This window comes from Manacus vitellinus, unplaced genomic scaffold, assembly GCF_001715985.3.
Source record: "Manacus vitellinus isolate BGI_N305 unplaced genomic scaffold, ASM171598v3 scaffold_25_pilon, whole genome shotgun sequence".
Classification (NCBI taxonomy): Eukaryota; Metazoa; Chordata; class Aves; order Passeriformes; family Pipridae; genus Manacus; species Manacus vitellinus.
In genome coordinates, this window is record NW_021939882.1 from 6082537 (window position 1) to 6088508 (window position 5972).

Consider the following 5972-nt stretch of genomic DNA (forward strand, 5'->3'; position numbering starts at 1 on the left):
CCCACCCGGCCCCGACGAAACGCAAACATCCCTCCCACCAAACCTGATGGCGGGTTCGTTTCTGTAGCTATTCAGGAGGGGGGGAAAGGGTTTTTATTTACGATTCCCAGAAGCACCTTAACGATTAAAGATTAATGCTCGAAGCGCGAGCCTCCTCTGAATATTCCACTTTAGCATTTCAATGAGTGACAAACACCGAACCCGAGAACCGGGTCTCATCCTTCTCCCCCATCAGGGAAGGATCTCACGAATCCAGCTTCTTCTGTCGGGTCCCCGGGAATGCTCCCTCACGCGGCGTTTTTCCAACCAACCCCAGTGATTTTTCCCCAATCAAATGTCCTTTAATAATAAATGCCCTTATGCCATTACATTATATTGTGGGCTCAGAAAATTAAGAATAAGGGCGATGCAGTATTAATCGCCTTCCGCGGTATAAGGAAGGCAGCTCCGACGGCATCTTTCCCCGTCGCTCTCCATCGCACGGCCCCGGAGCCGTCGGGTTTTTCCACAGGTAAGAGGCTGAAGAGGCTGGGGAGCGGTGGGAGAGGAACGCGGGGCCGGGGGCTGGGGGAATTTCCTGGCACAGGAATGGGGATCCACCCCGGATCCCCGGTGATGCCACTGCCGCGGGGCACCGCAGGCTCAATCCTTTTATATTCCAGCATCCAGCAGAAATAACCCAAAGCTCCTAACGCTGCCCTCCGATGGGATTAGTGTCCTGCCCGATTTGGGTTAACCCAGCCTGCACCCCGCCGAGCTCCCGCTCCTGCCCGACAGTGCAGGACACCCTCACAGCTCCGGAGCCGTCACGTCTATCCCTGTTCGCCTTTGGAAGGGAGATCGGACAGGGCTTGTTCCTACAGTGGCAAAAGGGGCCCTGCGGTTTTATTTGTGGCTGGTCTGGTGTTACCTAGATCTGTCGTTTTGTGACAGTTCTGTGTTTGTCTCTCTTGCTCAGCCCCGGAGAGTGGCTTAAAGATGTAAAAAAATCCTGAACGAACTTTCCCAAACCTGGAGTTACTGTCCCAGAAAACAGCTTCTGTGGGCTCCTCCTCCCCTCGAATACGTTCACCAGGGAGATCTGAAGTCCCTGGACATTTCTGCTCACCCTCCCTTGCTTCTCGATCCTTTTCTCCCAGCAGCCCTACAGAGGCTCTTCCCAGATTTCAGTCTGAAAATCCCGGGTTTATTTTCACTTTACGTGTGCAGGTTCGTGCCTTGCTCTGCCCAGATGTCACATACAGGACCTGACCCCTTCATTTGAGATTTACTTTGGAGATCAGGTACGTCCTGTTTGGTCCTCACTGGTGCCTTAGTCTGTTCCTGGGTTTGGCTCCCCAAGCTCTGATGCCAGATAAATCCACTGTGATACAGGAAACTCATCTGGTCTTCCTGGAGCTGGGGATTAACTTCCTTCGATTTCAGTGGGAATAATTCAGAACCAATATTTACTGCTGAGGAGACACAAAGAAGCTGTCCATACACGTTTTCCCCTTGGAATAATGAGCAGTGCCCTGGAGCCAGATGGCATTGCCAAGGGGTGGTGGGAAGCAGGATGAAGCCAGTGCTTGGGATACCGAATTTGTGATGTCCTGCCACCACACCACAGCCCTGCATTCCCTCCTGCCCCCTCAGTCTCTCCAGGTGCCTCAGGATCAGGACTCCCATTTGTCATCAAGGTCTGGGGCTCCTTGTCCTGGGCAGTAGGTCTGTGGGTCCCACTCTGAAACAATTAATTCTTCAAAACACACCCTCTGCACAAACCCACTTCCCACAGGTAAAATGAAAAATGCAGGTGAAATTTGCTGAGAAAGGGAATTCCCTTTCAGTGACAGCCCAGGTAAAATGGAAAGGGAAACCTGCTGAACTAGGAAATGCCCAGTACATGCATGAAAGGCTCAGCAGGCAAATCCCTTTCTGTGGTTTCTGAACGAATAAAAATTGATTTATTATTTTTTTTTCCTCCATTCCATACTTGTTCCTTAATATTCTGCTCTCTGTCTCCTGGGCCCTGCACACAGGAGATGAAAGCAGAGAAAACCAAACAAGCCATTGGCACTGCTCACTCAATTGATTTTTACACAAAATTTGCCTTCGTGCACTAAGGATGGAAAAATGATCCCATTAATAATGAATAACAAAAACAAATGCAGAGAGGAAATCAATAGCAGCACATCTGATATCACGGGGGGACCTGGGGGCAGCCCCCAGATGTACAGAAGCGTGTGTGGGAGAGGCCACAGGATGGGACACCCAGCACGGGTGGGTTTGGGGGTGCAGGAGGGAGGTAGCAGGTGCTGCAGTGCAGACAGGAAGGGTTGATGGCCTGGGAGGAGCCTGTGTGTGTGTGTGCATCCCCATCAGGGCATGTCCCATGGGAGCAGCAAGACCCCCTGAGGGTCCCTGGTGGTGCTCACCCACACCTGTGGTGGCACCAGGGGCTGGTCCAAGGAGCAGCTCCTGCAAGGGGAGCACAGGCTGGAGCAGGGGCCATGCCACTTCCCCAGAGAAAACTGGTGTTTTCAGCTGCAAAGATCCCGACGTCCAGTCTCTTTTTTTTCTCCACACCTTCCACACTCAAGGTTTCCCTTCTGAGTTTTCAAGGATGTTCGCCCACCCCAGGAGACACATTCAGTTTGGGATGAAAAACCTTTCTTAGGACAGCAGCTTCTGCTGGAGCCCAGGCTTTGCTCCAGGCCCTGGGCTGGGGGCTGTGGTCCCTATGGCTGGAGTGAAGACTGGACTCTGCATCTGGAGATGTGGGACTCCGGGATGAGGGTCTGCCAGGCCCCTGGACTAGAGGACTGGGAGCCTCAGCACTCCAGCACCCAGCCCAGCCCAACCCAGCCCAGCTCAGCAAGGAGCAGTGGTCAGAGCCACTCCAGGACAGTCAGACACCTTCGAGCAGGGCTCCAGGGTGAGAGAAGAACACTGAGAAGGGACTCCAGGGAGCCCAGCACTCAGCCCTGCACAGAAATGGTGCTGCACCCTCCATCACCCACTGGCTCACTGTGACCAGCCCAAGGGTGCTGAGAGTACATGGCTGTGGGCTTTGGGTGGGCATCCACAGCCAGGAGCTCTGTGGAGACCCACCGAGGCATAGAAAGTCCCACTTTGCACTGGTACAAAGCAGAGGGAACTCACTCTGGTCATACAGCCTCAAGAGTTATTTTCAGAATAGTGTTTTAAAGCCATTAAGCAAATTTGTCTTGAATGACGCTGTGCTTTGCAGTTTGCCTGGAAAAGTTAGATACAAATTTATTCCATCAAGATCATTTCGACTTTGTTTCTTTAAGCAAATTTAGAACTACGTATGCAGAAACATGTCACAACAGTTGCAGTAGAATTTTATATAGGGGAGCAAAACAATGCTCAGAGGAAAATGAAACGCTGTGTTTTTAAATCCAAATAGAATTAAGAATATACAACAACTCTAAACAAATCTAGATTAGTTGCTGCCAAATTGTACTGACACTTGGTAATTATCTTCAACCTGCCGGGTGGAAATAGCATTCCCAGATGTTGACTGCAAAGCAGAGAAAGTGTCAGAACTGCTGGACCTGCACAGGCCCCCTCAGGCAGCCAAGTCTGTGGATGCTCAGGGTTGGCTCAGTGCCTGACTGTTTTTCACTGTCCATGGATTGGGAAGGGCAGTGCTGGAGTCACCACGGGGGTAGGGCAGACCATGGGCAAGGGGGGCAGCCCTCGGGAGGGGGGGAACAGCCTTGCCAGCTCCTGAGCACATCCAGCACTGTGCTGGTCCCAGGACCAGCCCCCTGGCACCACCAGCTGGATCCCAGTGTGGGTCATTATTTTGAAGTGTTGGAGGAGTGTGATCTCTCTCATTTACTCACTGTCATAAGAGACGAGCCAGGAGTGAAACCGAGGTATCATCCTCCAACAGAGCTCAGCATTCAGAGCTCAGTGAGGGCAGTGAATAGCTCAGAGCCTGTTTCGAGTGGAGGGGTTTGTGCTTTCAGTGGAATCATCTTGGTGTCACTCCCCATCTCCTTGTCCTTGGAGGAGATGCTCCCACCAGGCAGGTGAGCAGAGCTTCTCTTTCCAGGACTGAAAGGAGGAGGGTGCAGATGGGGAGGTGAATCACAATGCCAACATTTACTTGCTTTTAAACTTGCATGAGTGTGGAGCTAAAGTGGAGAAAGTCAGAGGGCAGGTGGATGGGCAGGGAAACCTCTGATTTTCCTCCTCCTGAGGCTTGTGTCTAACACCCACCTGTGGGCTTACCAGGGCCCTCAGTCATCCCGGGAGAGCCCTGACACTGGATCCCAAGGCCTTGGGGATGTCATAGGGGAAGGGACCGTGGCACAGGGGACAAATCCTCCCCCGGGTGCCCCCCCTGGCAGGGCCAAGGGGCAGTGCCTGGGCTGCCCTGGGGGAGACACACCCTCCAGGCTCCTCTGAGAGCTGCAGCTCTGCGAAGAGCACACCCAAACACTGCAGTCCACACCAACACCAACACATGTAGGAGGTTAGACGACAAACCCACCAAAAATCAGGACATTATTTGTGTAGAGGGACTACATTTTCAGGACATATGTCATGCAAAGTAATGAAGGTTCAGCTGGGCCCATTTGCCCAGAGCCTCAAGTATTGCTCAGGTGCCCAAGCAGGTCTCCTCCATTGCATGTGGTATCTCCACAGCTCCCCACAGCCCTCCCCTAGGCCCTGCAGCCCCCCCTCAGCCTCCCACAGCTCCCTGCACCCTACGGACTCTGCCAGCAGGAACAAAACACACCAAGGATCTGAGTCAGAGATGTAGTTAAAGTTTGATATCTCAGTTGTCTCAGAATACATTTGTTTTTCCCCAAATGTCAAAACAAATTAGTCTGCAGCCACTGCCACATCCTGGCCTGAGTGCGGATCTCTGCTAGGAAAACTAGCACAGCTCAGGGATCCTCCTTCAGGTACTGCAGTGAGAACATGTAACAGCCTCTGGAAAACATCTGAACCTCTGTTCTTTGCTTGGTTGGTTTTACACCCTGTGACTCCCCGGTTGACAGACACAGCTCCAGGCACTCGCAAGGGAATGGGACACACAGGCCCCTTCCTGTGGAGCAGAGGAATGAGCAGGTGGGTCTCCTTGGAGTAGGACAGAGAAGGAGGTTTAGGGATGGGGATTCTGGGCAGGTAAGAAGGGTGGATTCCTGGATCCCTTGCTGGTGGAGGAACCTCCAAGGCAGTTGCAGATGGGATGGAGCTGGAGGGGTGGCTGGGGCCAGCTCTGAGAAGGTCGCATGGGGAATGAGCTGACCAAGTTCTGATGCTGCCAACAGGCTGAAATGCCTCACAACACAAAATAACTCTCATCTAAAGACAGAAGAAAATATTTAGGAAAAACTTTGATAATCCTTTTAATGGTGGACTTTTCAAATAGAGATCTTCTGCTTTTTTCAGTAGTTTTTTAGTGGGGAGGCAGAGGAGGGGCAGTGAAGGAACCTGAATTATTTTGAATAGAGCAAGTGTCTTCTTTGACAAAGACACTGGGGTGAGAGGAGTTGTTTGCTTCCTCCTTTAACGAGGAAACCTGAAATATCATAAATTTGGGGTCAGCCCAGGCCAAAGCCGGGTGGAGAAGCGAAGCAGCAGCGACACGCGCAGCCCTGTCCCCTGCCAACGGGGCACGTGAGCCAGTCATGTAGTATTAGTGGCTCCATGTTGCAGTCAGGTTGGATGCCACGTGCAGGCACATTAACATGGAAAACACATTAGCCCCCGCCGAGGAAACCTGAGCAAATTGGCCATGAGATGCAGCGTCCTGGGATTTCACACCAGTGCCATTCCCGGGACAGGACGGCACGGCAGAGCTGGGGCCCGAGGAGTGAGTTGGCTCCAGTTCAACACAGTCCCAGTCAGCCAAAGGAGCACCGGATTGGAGGAGCCCTCTGGAATGGCACAGATCCATCACCTGACGCAGCCTCCCCCCACCCCGTCCCTGGCTTGAGCCCCCGCAC